Here is a 12,968-nt window from a genome sequence, read left to right as displayed (position 1 = left end):
TTTGGAAATGGGGTTAAAGGTCGTGTAGCTACTCTGATGCAGAGTGCTGGCAGATTATTCATGGCGGAGAAAAGTGACTACCCAGCTACTTTAAATCATTCGGTATTAGGAGAAATTAAGTTATGCACGTTCTTAATAAATGGCACAAAAAGCTAAGGCTGAGTGTGCACACTCTGCAGAAACAGAAAACTAAATCACCACGAAGCAAACACAGTGCGATGACTGGCGGCCAGCCTTCCTTCGTGTTAGCTCCCCGAAATATGAAGACGCCTTTTCTTTCTCCACACCAAGAAAGTTGTGTAAAGACAACCAAGGTCAGAAATATAATTCGGTGGGTAAAGGTGATGTTGCCACCTGAGGACCCAGATAGTGGGAGAAGACTGCCAACCAACTCCAGCAAGCTGAAGTCAGAGGCCTCTATAAGAAGGAGTTCCAGAGCATGAGCTGTCTCCCACAAATAAATAAGTGGAAATAATTTTTAAATTTTCAGGGTTATTTGTGTATGCATGCGCACATGCGCACATATATAAACGAGTGTGTATTTGAGAGTATGAGTGCTTATAGAGGCGGTTTCTCTTCCAAGTAGCTTCCGCCCCTGAGATCCAGACCCTCTTGGTCACAGTCACTACACAAAAAGTACTACTAACTTCTTGAGGGTTTTCTTCATGCCATATTCTGGCTTCAGCCTAAGGGCTGGGGACATTGTTTCTGTTTCTCTCTAGCCCTCTTCCACCCCCTCCCACTGTCCAGATTCTTTCCTTCAGCTTTGTCGGGAAGTCTTTGCCTGACCATCCATTTAGCTGAGGTCAAGGCCCCACCCCATCAATCCCTTCAAAGAAACCCACATGTCAACCTCAGAGGACTTAAGCACGATCACCACTGCATTGGCTAATCCAGCAGCCTTTTCGGTCAGAGGCCATAATTCTCCCAAGAAGAAGATGCCTGTTCTCTTCTCTAGCCAGTGTTCAGTCAGCATTCCGGAATTCAGACCATGCAGGCAGATGCACTGGACCAGCAACAGGTTAAAAACGCAATATTTAAACATAAAACAAGGAAACCAACCTACAAATCACAATCCCAGAGAATTTAGACAACAATGAGAACACTAAGAGAGACTTACATAGATCTAATCTACATGAGAAGTAGAAAAAGACAAGATCTCCCGAGTAAATTGGGAGCATGGGGAACTTGGGGGAGGGTTGAAGGAGGAAGAGGAGAGGCAGCGAGAGGAGCAGAGAAAAATATAGAGCTCAATAAAAATCAGTAAAAAATAAATTTTTTTTTAAAAAGCAGATGTGTTTACCGACGGAGTAGTTTCTGCGTGTGACCCAGCATCATTGTTGAGTCAGGCCCACGTCATTTACACAGCCTGTGATATTTTTCAGAGCATCTGTCTAAACTTTAAGTGCACCTGTGAGGCATTTCTAAGACTGTGGAGTCCTCAGGTCACACTGGTTACCAACTTCCTACTCAACTGAGAGGCATGATCAAATATACTGAGTTGTTGGTGCCCACACCACACGAACGTATATCTGAATATATGCAAGTAGACATGCCCACATTAAAAAACCCCTAGCAGGAGACTCCTACCAGGCATCTAGACAGACGGTCAGGACGTGGGTACGGAAGGACTTTGCCCCTGGAGCCTTTTCTATGCTGTGCTTTCCAGAACCTGCTTCTGGAACCTACATTTTGCATTAACATCCAATGGGGCAACCATGAAATTTCAGATAAGGAACCACATTGAGTCAGACAGATTCAACCTGTAACAGGCTCAGCTCTGCAATAAAAAAGGCTATGACAGCTGGCAAGGATAGGCTCTCATAGGCTTTCCCTTGTCTGAGCCGGTCCCTTCAAATGGGCACCATGACAAGGATGGGGCTGAAGGCCAAATACATGAGAGGAAGATAAAGTTAGATTGTTTGTTCCCAGACAAGACTGTAAGAGCATTTCCACATGAATGTTTACTAGAGAAATAAAAAGGGGAGACTTGAGTGCTATTAGAAAAATACCTAAGATGTGACTTTCAGCTGACACTGTGACCACAATCATTACAGCTGTGTGTGGCGGCTCACGCCTGTGGGCACAGCACTCAGAAAACTGCTTGTCTGGCCAAGAGAGCGCAGGGCCAGCTGGTCCCACAAAGTGAGATGTCTCCAAACCACGTACCGATTACGATAATAATCCTACGATGTTTTACACAAACAACAAAATCATTTTATTCTCCTTGCACGTCCAGCATCCAGCATGATGTCTGACATGTGGTAGACACTTAATAAACATTTGCTGAATGATTTGCTGCAAAGGCCATGATGCCAAACGCTATAGAAATGTATCAGTGAAATGTACCAGTATGGGATGAAGGTGGACCATTATCATTAGAAATCCAAGCTGGCAAAATCTGGACAATTTCTTAAGGATCGGATAACAAAGCCATCCTTCCCTCCAGGAGTGGAGCCTGCCTTCTTAGCCATTACGAAAGAGGCTCCTTGGACATGGAGAAACATGATTGTGTTGAGAAGAATGCGCAGGAAAAGGACTCCGAACTTAAGATGAACTGCAGCTTGGGGAGGGGAGCCTGTTTTCCTGCACTCGTTCACTGCAGCCTAGAGTCCAGTCGCATGGCATTGTGGAGGCTGCGAAAGGTAGGATGGGGGTATGTGAGGGAATGGGGGATAAGGCAGCAAGAAATAAAAGTGCTGATTCCTCTTGTAGTAAGAAATCCACTACTCCCCACAGTACTGCCAATGCTGTCAGAGCGCCTCACAGAAATGAGACAGCCCGTTTTTCAAAAGAGTAATAATGAAAAAATAAAGTCCCGCGGAGCCGTGCCTCCATCAACGCTGCTTATAAATTCATAGCGCAGCATGGAGGTTATTAAAATCCCGTATGTGAGAGCCACACGCGGCACAAAGAGATACGAATTGGTGTTCCGTGGAGATAATGCTATCTAATGGGCAAAACAAGTCGTGGGGCCCCCGTTTTTATTCAGACTATATTTGAAAAGGGCTCAGCATCCAGCCCCTGAGCATGGATAGCAAAACCATCCAAAGACCACCCCCCTTACATATGGGCTAATAAGTAGGGTGTAAAGTAGGGCTGTTATCTGCCCAAGTCTGGGTATTCCCACGAAATTTTCTTACTTCAAACTGCTTAAAATGACATGGATGAGAAGCTTTTGTGGCTGACTTGACCCAGCATGGAAGCAGAGAAGCCCATGCCTGTCCTCGTCTGCAGACTCTAGAAAGCCTGTGATGGTAAACAAGGCTGAGAATTTCTGGTCCAGAGTCCACCTGGGACTTACCTGGAAACCCAGGACAACCCAGCCTACGACTGCTTTGATGTTGGGTTTGTCTGTCTGCGTGTTATTTATATCCTAGGAAGAGGCTTTGCCTGCCTGAGGTGCTGTATGGTAAAGCACACACGGGCCACAGTAGCCACGATGCGCTAAGGAGAAGGCAGCTCCCAGATGCCAGCAACAGAAATGAAGTAAGACTGTTCCTCATCCCATGGGCTACCTCTGCTCTACCTGAGAGTTCTCAGGAACAGCAGTCACTTCCGTTGCCATGGCAACATTCCACTCCTTTTTTCACTTACTCTCATCACACTTGTATTGTTCAAAGCAGGGGACTGTGTGGCTATGGCACAAGATCTAGGGACAGGCAAGAATCTATACTGAGAACCTGGGAAATTTAAAATCCAAGTGGACACAAAAGCCCTTCTGGAGTCTTCCAAAACCTCACATGACAAAAGCAAAACATGAGCCACCCACACAGGTTCACCCCTGGAAGTCTGAGAGAGACAGGGGCAGGGCAGCACACGCATCAGATCAAAATGTGAGTGGCTCCCAGGCCATCACACTGATCGTAGAGATGGCTGTGTGCACACTGGAAAGCAAACCCTGATCCTGTGGAAGCAGTGCTTTGACCACCGAGCCATCCCTCTATCCCCACCTTGTATTTTGAGACAGGGTCTCTCACTGAGAACTGCGGCTTTCTGATACAGTAGAGCTTACAGACTGAACAGCGAGCCCCAGAGATCCTCTGGTCTCTGCTCCCTAACACCAGGATTACAAGCAAGCTAAACTGCTCCTAGGTTATACATGGGTGTGGAGGAGCAAACTCACATGTGTGACTCAACCACACCTAACGTTTTACATGGGTGCAGGGGAGCAAGCTCACACGTGTGTAGCCTGCACTCTTCTGCGTCTGCTCTCCAGCCCCCGTTCTGTGTGATCTCTGTCTAGGGACTAGCACTCACTAGGGACCAGGCACTGTACCATCCTGGTCTTCTGTGGGAATCACCAGGAGGTGATGAAGCTCTCCCCTTGGTTTATCAGGAGGCGAGAATGTAAACAAGGACTGGGTTGGGGGCTCAGTGGGTAAAGGCATTGGTCCTGCAAGCCTGATGACCCAAGTTCAGCCTCCCAGAAGCCACTTAGAAATAATATCAAACGCATTTGGAATCCCAGCACCCACTAGAGCTCCAGGGCTGGTATGGCTTACAAACTCAGCGGCAAAGTGTTCACCAAGGTTTCTGTTCTGCCCAGTTCTGCAGCTGTTTTGCTTCAAAGGAACACACAGATGTCTACATTAATTATAAACTGATTGACCTAGTAGCTCAGGCTTCTTAATGTTTTTTTTTTCTTTTTCTGTAGTTTTGGAGCCTGTCTTGGAACTAGCTCTTGTAGACCAGGCTGGCCTCAAACTCACAATCTGCCTGCCTCTGCCTCCTGAATGCTAGGGTTAAAGGCATGTGCCACCACTGCCAGGCATTATTAACTCTTATAACTTATACTAGCCCATAATATTTATCTGTGTTAGCCACGTGGCTTGCTACTTTTTTCAGTGAGGCAGTCACATCTTGCTTGCTCTGTGTGTCTGGGTGATGACTGTAGACTGAAACTTCCCTCTTCCCAGAATTCTCTTGTTCTCATTGCCTGTCTCTACTTCCTGCCTGGTCACCCCACCTATACTTCCTGTCTGGCTACCGGCCAATCAGCATTTTATTAAACAAGTGCAAGAAACAAATCTTTACAGAGTAAAACCATTGTCCCACAGCAGCAAAGAGTCTATCTCAAAGTGGAACAGGCAAGGACTAACACCCAAAGGCTGCCCACTGTCCTCCATACATGCACTATGGCATGTGTGCACCCACAGCCACAGAAAAGAATGAAGACACATACAGTCACACCTCACATGTGCACGCACACACAGAGACACACACACACATATGCACACAATGTTTTTAAACAGTCCAAGGAGGAATGAGAAGTGCAAAGCTGACACCAAGGAAGCTGAAGTTCCCAATCACCTCAAACACCAAGAGTTACCAGATGGTGAAGTCAATCCCACAGTTCATTGTCAGTGGTGCTCAACCTTTGGATAGCAACCCCCTCTAGGGCCTGAACAATCATTTCACAAGGGTTGGTAGTAGTTTGAATGTAACTGGCCCCCATAAGCTCATAGGGAGTGGCACTAGGAGGTGTGGCCACGTTGGAGGAAGTGTGTCACTGTTTGGGTAGGCTTTGAGGTTTCCTATGCTCAGGATATATCCAGTGTCTCAGTCAACTTCCTGTTACCTGCAAGATGTAGGACCCTCAGCTACTACTCCAGCACCACATCTGCCTGCATGCTGCCATGCTTCCTGCCTTGATGATCATGGACTGAATCTCTGGATCTGTAAGTCACCCCAACTAAATGTTTTCTTTATAAGAGTTGCTGTGGTCATGGTGTCTCTTCACAGCAATGGGAACCTTGACTAAGACACAATGGTTGCCCAAGACTATAAAAACCACAGATATCTACACATCAAGATTCGTAACAGCAGCAAAATTACAGTTATGAAGTTGCAATGAAAATAATGGTATAGTTGGGGTTCACTACAACTCGAGGAGCTGTATTAAAAGGGCACAGCATCAGGTAGGTTGAGAGCCAATGCTTCATGTCATCTCCATGCCAGTTCTGGATCATGGCACACATCTGCCAAAACTCCACACTTGTCAGGGGAACAGAAACAAATGGATTTTCTAAAATTAGAAAGCAGCTCACTTGGTAAGCTCACATAGCTACATTCACCATCCAGCTCAATCTTGTCAGGCTCTCTTGGCTGGAAAAACAAAGGCAGCGCCCACAATGAAGGTACTGGCTTGATTTCCTGTCTGTTTGGCCCACACGCCAGGCACATTTCTCACTGAATTCTTAGAAATCCCCTGTGGAGTTCCATAGCAGAAATGAGTCCAAGGGCTTATCAAGTTAAAGGTCGTGTGAAATTTCACCTAAATGGTAAACCAAACTCAAACCTGGACTTCAAAGTCTACAAATTAAACCACTAAGCTTTCCAGACCCAGCCCATCTCTCCAGATTCACTTCAATGTCAGTCAGTAAAGTTCCACTCTATCCAGACCCTGAAAGCTTACATGTTTCCAGAAAATAGCTGGTACATGTCCTTGCCAGAAGTCCTCATCCCCCTTAGCAATGGAAGCAAGGGGAGAACACAGGAACAGGACCAGGGCCTCAGCTGCTGGCACCCACTGCTTGGCTACCTTAACAGATCCTCAGGCCACTTGGGGAACCTTTCTGGAGGGCTCAAACGCTGCCAGAATCCAAACAACATTCTTCACAACTTATTCTGCACAGACTAATGTATGTCGCTATATGCAAGTTCCTGGAACACGAGGCAAACCTGTCAGTGTACGCTCATCTTTACCCACAGAGAGAAAACAGTTCTCAAAATAGCATTGCCTCCATCTTTCCAGAATTCCCCCATCTTCCTGATTGCTCAGCACAGTCCTAGGGATTAGAGATTTAAAACAAATATAAGGAACGATCCAAACCTTCAAGGTAATTATAGCCATAATCACAAACATTTATGGAGGGCTTCTTTTCGTGCCAGATGCTGTTTTAAGTAATTTGTGAGCCATTTAACTTTCAAAGCAGCATTGTGGCACTAGGTAGTACTATGGTTTCCATTTTAAGCTGAGAAATGGAGTTAAAGTGACCAGCCTTAATATCACAGCTGGGAGTAACCCAACAGTCTTTCTCCGTGGTCCCATCCTTAACTGCCACATTGGGCTACTCCCATTTGGAGTATAAAGGTTACAAACAAGTTATTTAAGAGTGTTTAAGCGCTGAACATAGCGGACAATGAGGACTACTGAGAACTCAAGATCAATGGCAATGGGTTTTTGATCCTACTGCACATACTGGCTTTGTGGGAGCCTAGGCAGTTTGGATGCTCACCTTACTAGACCTGGATGGAGGTGGGTGGTCCTTGGACTTCCCACAGGGCAGGGAACCCTGATTGCTCTTTGGGCTGACAAGGGAGGGGGACTTGATTGGGGGAGGGGGAGGGAAATGGGAGGCGGTGGCGGGGAAGAGACAGAAATCTTTAATAAATAAATTTAAAAAATAAAATAAAATAGTGTTTAAGAGACTTGATGTCTGCCTATAATAAACGGAGAAGAGCCGTCACCAACAGGTACAAAGTAGGAGAGCTTGCTGAGTAGAAGGGGGCCATGAAGGACGAACTCGAAAGAACCCCTGTTTGTAATGTTTACCATGTTTCTGCTCTTCAAAACACTTCCGTTGCTTCCCATCTTGAGGTGTTTCCTACGGGGCGTGTTTTTCTACATCTTTTTTAAATGAGGAGAAAATCTAAGAAGCTACTGCGAGTTGCAGTGGCACAGCTCAGCACTGCCTGCTTCGGAATCTTCCAGCGGAATCTCGGGGGCTGCTTTCTGCATCTGGCTTTGCTCCTCCCTACCTCCCCCGCCTAGTGCAGGAGGCTGTGTGGAAGCGTTTGTTCATTGATTATTTATTGCATGATATGGATATAGCATTTATTTTTCCCACTCTGTTGGTGAGCACGCTGTTATTTCCAGCTTTTATGAAACGTGCCTGGGCATTTCCTTTCATGCCGAATGTACCTGAGTGTTAGGAGTGACGGGGTGGGATTTCTGGCCTCAGGGTGCGGCTGCTCCTGCTGTCCTTCTGTTGTTGGTTGACAGCGTAACTCATTGTAATCAGAAGCAGTCTTCTATGTGATTTCAATCACTGAATTTCTCCAGAGCCTGTACTACTGACCAGTACTCATCAATTCTGTTTAATAATGTGTTTCCTTGAAAAGAATGTGTGGCCTGCTGCAAGTGGTGTCAACATATCACATAGATCTGGTTTGTTGACTGTTATTCAAATCAATCCTTTAAATTTTGTGTTTACTGTGTATGTGTGTGAAGATGGTGTATATGTGTGTTTACAAGCCCATGTGTACATGGGTAGGTATATGTGCCTATATGTACACATATGTGGGTATATATGCATATGTGTGTAGGTGTGTGGGTGTACGTGCCCATGTGTACTTGTATGTGTCCTTGTATATGTGTGTGGATGTATGTGCTCATGTATTTGTGTATGATATATATGCCCATGTGTACATGAGTGTGGATATACATGCCCATCTGTACATGAGCATGGGTGTACATGGCCACGTGTACATGAGCATGGGTGTACATGGCCACGTGTACATGTGTGTGGGCATGCATGCCCATGTTTACATGAGTGTGGATATACATGCCCATCTGTACATGTGTGTGACCATACATGCCCATCTGTACATGAGCATGGGTGTGCATGTCCATGTGTACATGTGTGTGGTCATACATGCTCTTGTGTATATGAGTGTGGGTGTACTATGCCCATCTGTACACATATGTGGGTGTAAATGCCCATGTGCACATGTGTGAGTATACATGCCCATGTGTACGTGAGTGTGGATGTACATGCCCGTGTGTTCATGTTGAGGAGAGCATTGGTGTACTGCTTTGCCACTCTGTACTGTATTCCCTTGAGATGGGAACTTGCTAAACCTGGAGCAAGGCTAGTGGCCAGCAAGCCCTAGCAATCCTCATGTCACCATCTCCAACCCAATGCTTTGGACATGACATGCACACCCAGACTTTTCTGTGTATGCTGGGGATGTGAACACAGGTCCTCACACTTCTGCATCCCCCAGACACTCCCCATCCCCTAAATCAACAATATAATATCTATCATTTCTACGACCAACGCCCAACAAGAAGCAACTTACAGGAGAATTTATTTGGCTCAAAGGTGGAGAGGATTTGATCTATCAGAAGGTGAAGGCAGAGAAGCAGGAGAGCAAGGTGGCTGCTCACGTGCAAACACAGCTGGACACAGACAGGAGGTGCAGCCAGCTTGTGAAGCCCGAAGGCCAACTCCGAGGGACACATTCCCTCTAGGGAGACTCTCTCTCTTCCCAATGCTGCAGAACAAGCTGGGCACTAAGCTTCACGTTCACACCCAGCGTTCTCACTCACTCTGCGGCTCACACTCAAGCTCCAGGAGGACAGATTACTAAGACACTAACTCCACACTGGGTTCTTTCATCTTGCTGGGTTCTACTTTAAGATTCCGTGCGATGAGATGCACAACTACCTTCTTAGCTTTGCAGTGTAGCTGGCACGTCAACCGTGTGTTAACTATGACAGACCTCTCTCACTCCAGTATAGCCTTCCGCCTTACAGCCACAGGCCTACAACGTTCAGCAGGTCCTTGGGCTGCCTGGAGAGGAGTTCCACACACTTTCCCCCCTGATTCTTACTAAGTAAGAGCATGTCTGTGTAGGAGCCTGAGACATCTAGGTTATTCATATCTAATGCAAACATGGATATATCCAGATTGGAATATAACACATTCCAAGTTGTTTTTATTTCCATTTGTCTATTCTTCTCATTTTCTATTGATAAAAAGTTGAATTATTTTAAACTAAAATGTGCCCTTTTTTCCTATCAGCTTACTTCTACATTCTCTTTAAAAAGCCATTTTTGCAATAACCCTAGAAATTTCATTATTCAGCCTTGACCTTTTCCCAGCTCTCTGAGTTTGCAATGACTAATAACGCTTTAGCTCCTTCTCCTCTCCTACATCCTGGCCACAGTGTGTGTATTTTAATCTCATCGAGCATCCTGGTTTGTCTGGCACAATGGTCATCTACATCTTCCTTCTTACCAAACTGGTCTCCTGCTTTCCCATTATCCTGTCACCTCTGTCCTTCCGTTTGGAATTTCTTCATCCTGCCTAAGGGCTCTTTCCACTCTCTAGTCTCTGCTAGGTGCTCTCAGAAGCCTGTTCCTCTGTCTTGCAGAAAGGCATTTTCACATGATACGGATTAGGCTAGCAGGTGTTTCCCATGAGCAGGTTACGATGCCACTGTTTTGACTCTTGGAGCCCATCAAGCCCCTTGGAAAGATAATTCGCATCTCCCATTGTTTGGTCTCTGCACTGTGTTATGCTGTAGGGTTTTCTGTGTGCTGGGCTTTTCTTTCCGCAGAACCATCCTGATGAGCCTCATGATGGCCTGCACCGCTAAGACCGTGGCCCAACTTGAAGTTGTGCGTCCAAGTTTTTATTCAGTTTTAAAAACCCCAGCCACCATGGTTTCAAAAGTTACTTCCACCCTCGTTCCCTCTCTGATTTGGGGCTCCAGGTAAACTTGTGATGAGCCAATGTTGTTCAAACTATTTGTGGTGGATTTTCCCTTTTCTTTATATTTCCTTGATGATGAATTGTGTCACTTCTATAAGCATTTACCAAACAATCTTCCTCTTTCTTGACGTCCAGGAACATGTTAGGCTTTTACCTTCTTTATCTGTCATCCCCTCCTGTCCTCACTTCCTAGATTTGCAATTTTAATCAACACCTCCAGCTTGGCCATTCATCTTTCCTACTACGTGCATGGAACCTGCTAGGAAACTCATCTCTCACATTCTGGGTTGTGATTTCTCACATCTACAATTTCCCTTTGATCCTTGTGTATGAATTGATTCCAGTTGTGAAACAATCCACGTTTTTGTTTGTTTTCTTAAACAAATTATTCCTAATTATTTTAAGGTATGCCTGATGAGCTAACTAGATCACGGATATAAGGCTTATTTCCCCTTTCTCCTAGAAGACCAGTTATTTGTTCCTATTTCCCAACATACCTTGTGATATTTTCCTATTGATCATCATACTCTGCAAGTAAAACAATTAATTATGGTCTGGAAGATTTCTTTTCTTCTAGAAGACTGAAAACAACTAGCTTATCTTGATCCAATAAAGGATGGCCCACATCCAGACTGACCCGAAGGATGTCCCATGTCCAGGCTGACCCGAAGGATGTCCCATGTCCAGGATGTCCCATGTCCAGACTGAACTGAATTATGTCCCATGTCTAGGCTGACCTTGATAGCAGACCCTGGCGTTGGGGGGATCTCCCATTCTTCTTGGCTCCCTGGGGTCTCCCTTGTTGTATATGTGCAGTGTAAAAGACAGCAAGCTCCTCGGAGATGGGATGTACAGAATGTTGGCTCAGATTCCAGAGTTCTCTTGACTTTATTCTGGCCCCTTATACTATGTCATTAATTTGTGTTTGCCATGTCCACTAAAGTCCTATGCAATCCACACTAATCCCCTGTTCAGAAATCTTAGAAGCATCTTTCCCACCCAGCATTGCCTAGATTTTAATCCAGTGAGGTTCTCAATATAGAAAGGCCGAGTATGACTTAAATCTCTGCATTTCTCTCATGCCCACCATAATCTGTATTTCCTGGGATCCTTGTATTTCCTCCACAATGTGAAAACTTCATAGACTGTCCCAGCACTAAGTCTCTTAACTGAATTGTCATGTACATCAGCTGAAACAGCACAGTCAGTTCATACAGCCAAAGACGGTTCCAACTCTGGGAGCTCCGAGAGTCAGCCGGACTCATTAGGGCTAACACAACACAGGAAGCATGGGCATGGGAGTGGGTGGTGGATGACTAGGTCCTGTGTGCTGCAATATCACACTCTATCCATTAAAGACAACTTGGGAGGGTTAGAGACACTGAGGACCACCGGGGAAAGGAGCCACTGGTCGCCATGAGGAGAGCTTCAGGGATGTGGCTGTTGTGAGTCATCCCACGCTGAGTGGCCTTTCTTGTGCTCCGATGCTTTGGAGTCATTTCTGCTCCTTTAAGAAACTCACACACAAGGTCTTGTAGAAAACACCATAAGCCCACCTGTTGGCCAGGTTTGCTTTCGGCTCCCGTCAGAACCCAATCTGGATTGCACAGGCACTGGACTGCATCTCCCATGAGAAAAACATAACCACGTGCCAATATTCAACTCACCAAAAAGGGAGAAGTGGGGCACTGCAGATCAATCATGCATATGAAACCATGATCAAATGCTTTAAAATAGGACAGAATGAGGTCCCCAGAACCCTCACCTACCTTTTACTAAACACAGCCTTCTGTCTACTCCCCAAAGACAAATGCTCTCACAAACACGTATTGCTTTTTCAATTCTACAGAAGAAATCGTGTACCGTGTACATCTTGACATCGGAAGATTTTTCCGTTCTTACCATTGAGAGAACATTTCATGACACACAGTGCTCTATGATACAACAGCCAGTAAATCCAACCATTCCCTTAGGTGGACAGTTTGTTTTTATTTCTAAAATATGGCAACTTCCATAGCATGCATGCATGATGTTCATGAGTTTGCATATGCACCTAGGAGCAGTAAAATGCTAAGAGGGCAGGGTATGTATACAATCGATTTTAATAAAGTGTGATATTAATAACTTTACATAGCTATCATACTAATTATTCTCACACCAGAGTATGAAAGAACTCTGCCTGTTAGATATCCATATGAACATTCAGTTCTACACTTATTTTGTTTGTTTAGCTACTGTTGTATTTAGTATCTGTGATTGCAGTTTTAATTTATATTTCCTTAATGAGTTATAAGGCTGGATACCCCTTTATTTATTGTTCATGTTGCTCTCCTACTTTGTGAAATGCCGGGTCTTGACTATTCTAAGAAAATTTAAAGTTCTCTCCTATTCCCATAAGACCCCCCCCCTTCTCCTCCTGCTCTTAGTACAGATTCATTTTCCCAGCTGCAACGCCTTCCTCCT

The 12,968-nt window shown here is 45.3% G+C and overlaps 1 protein-coding gene across 2 annotated transcripts in view; it reads right to left on the bottom strand.

Moving 5' to 3' along the window:
- Window positions 1-12,968, bottom strand: part of St6galnac3 (ST6 N-acetylgalactosaminide alpha-2,6-sialyltransferase 3) — a 557,412-nt gene that overhangs the window by 284,345 nt on the left and 260,099 nt on the right. The window lies entirely within an intron of this gene.

Source organism: Microtus oregoni, unplaced genomic scaffold (assembly GCF_018167655.1).
Source record: "Microtus oregoni isolate MIOR12 unplaced genomic scaffold, Mior012 000000F_ref0000247, whole genome shotgun sequence".
Taxonomy (NCBI): Eukaryota; Metazoa; Chordata; class Mammalia; order Rodentia; family Cricetidae; genus Microtus; species Microtus oregoni.
Note: the sequence above shows the minus strand (reverse complement) of the source record. Positions and strands in the feature narration are given on the sequence as shown.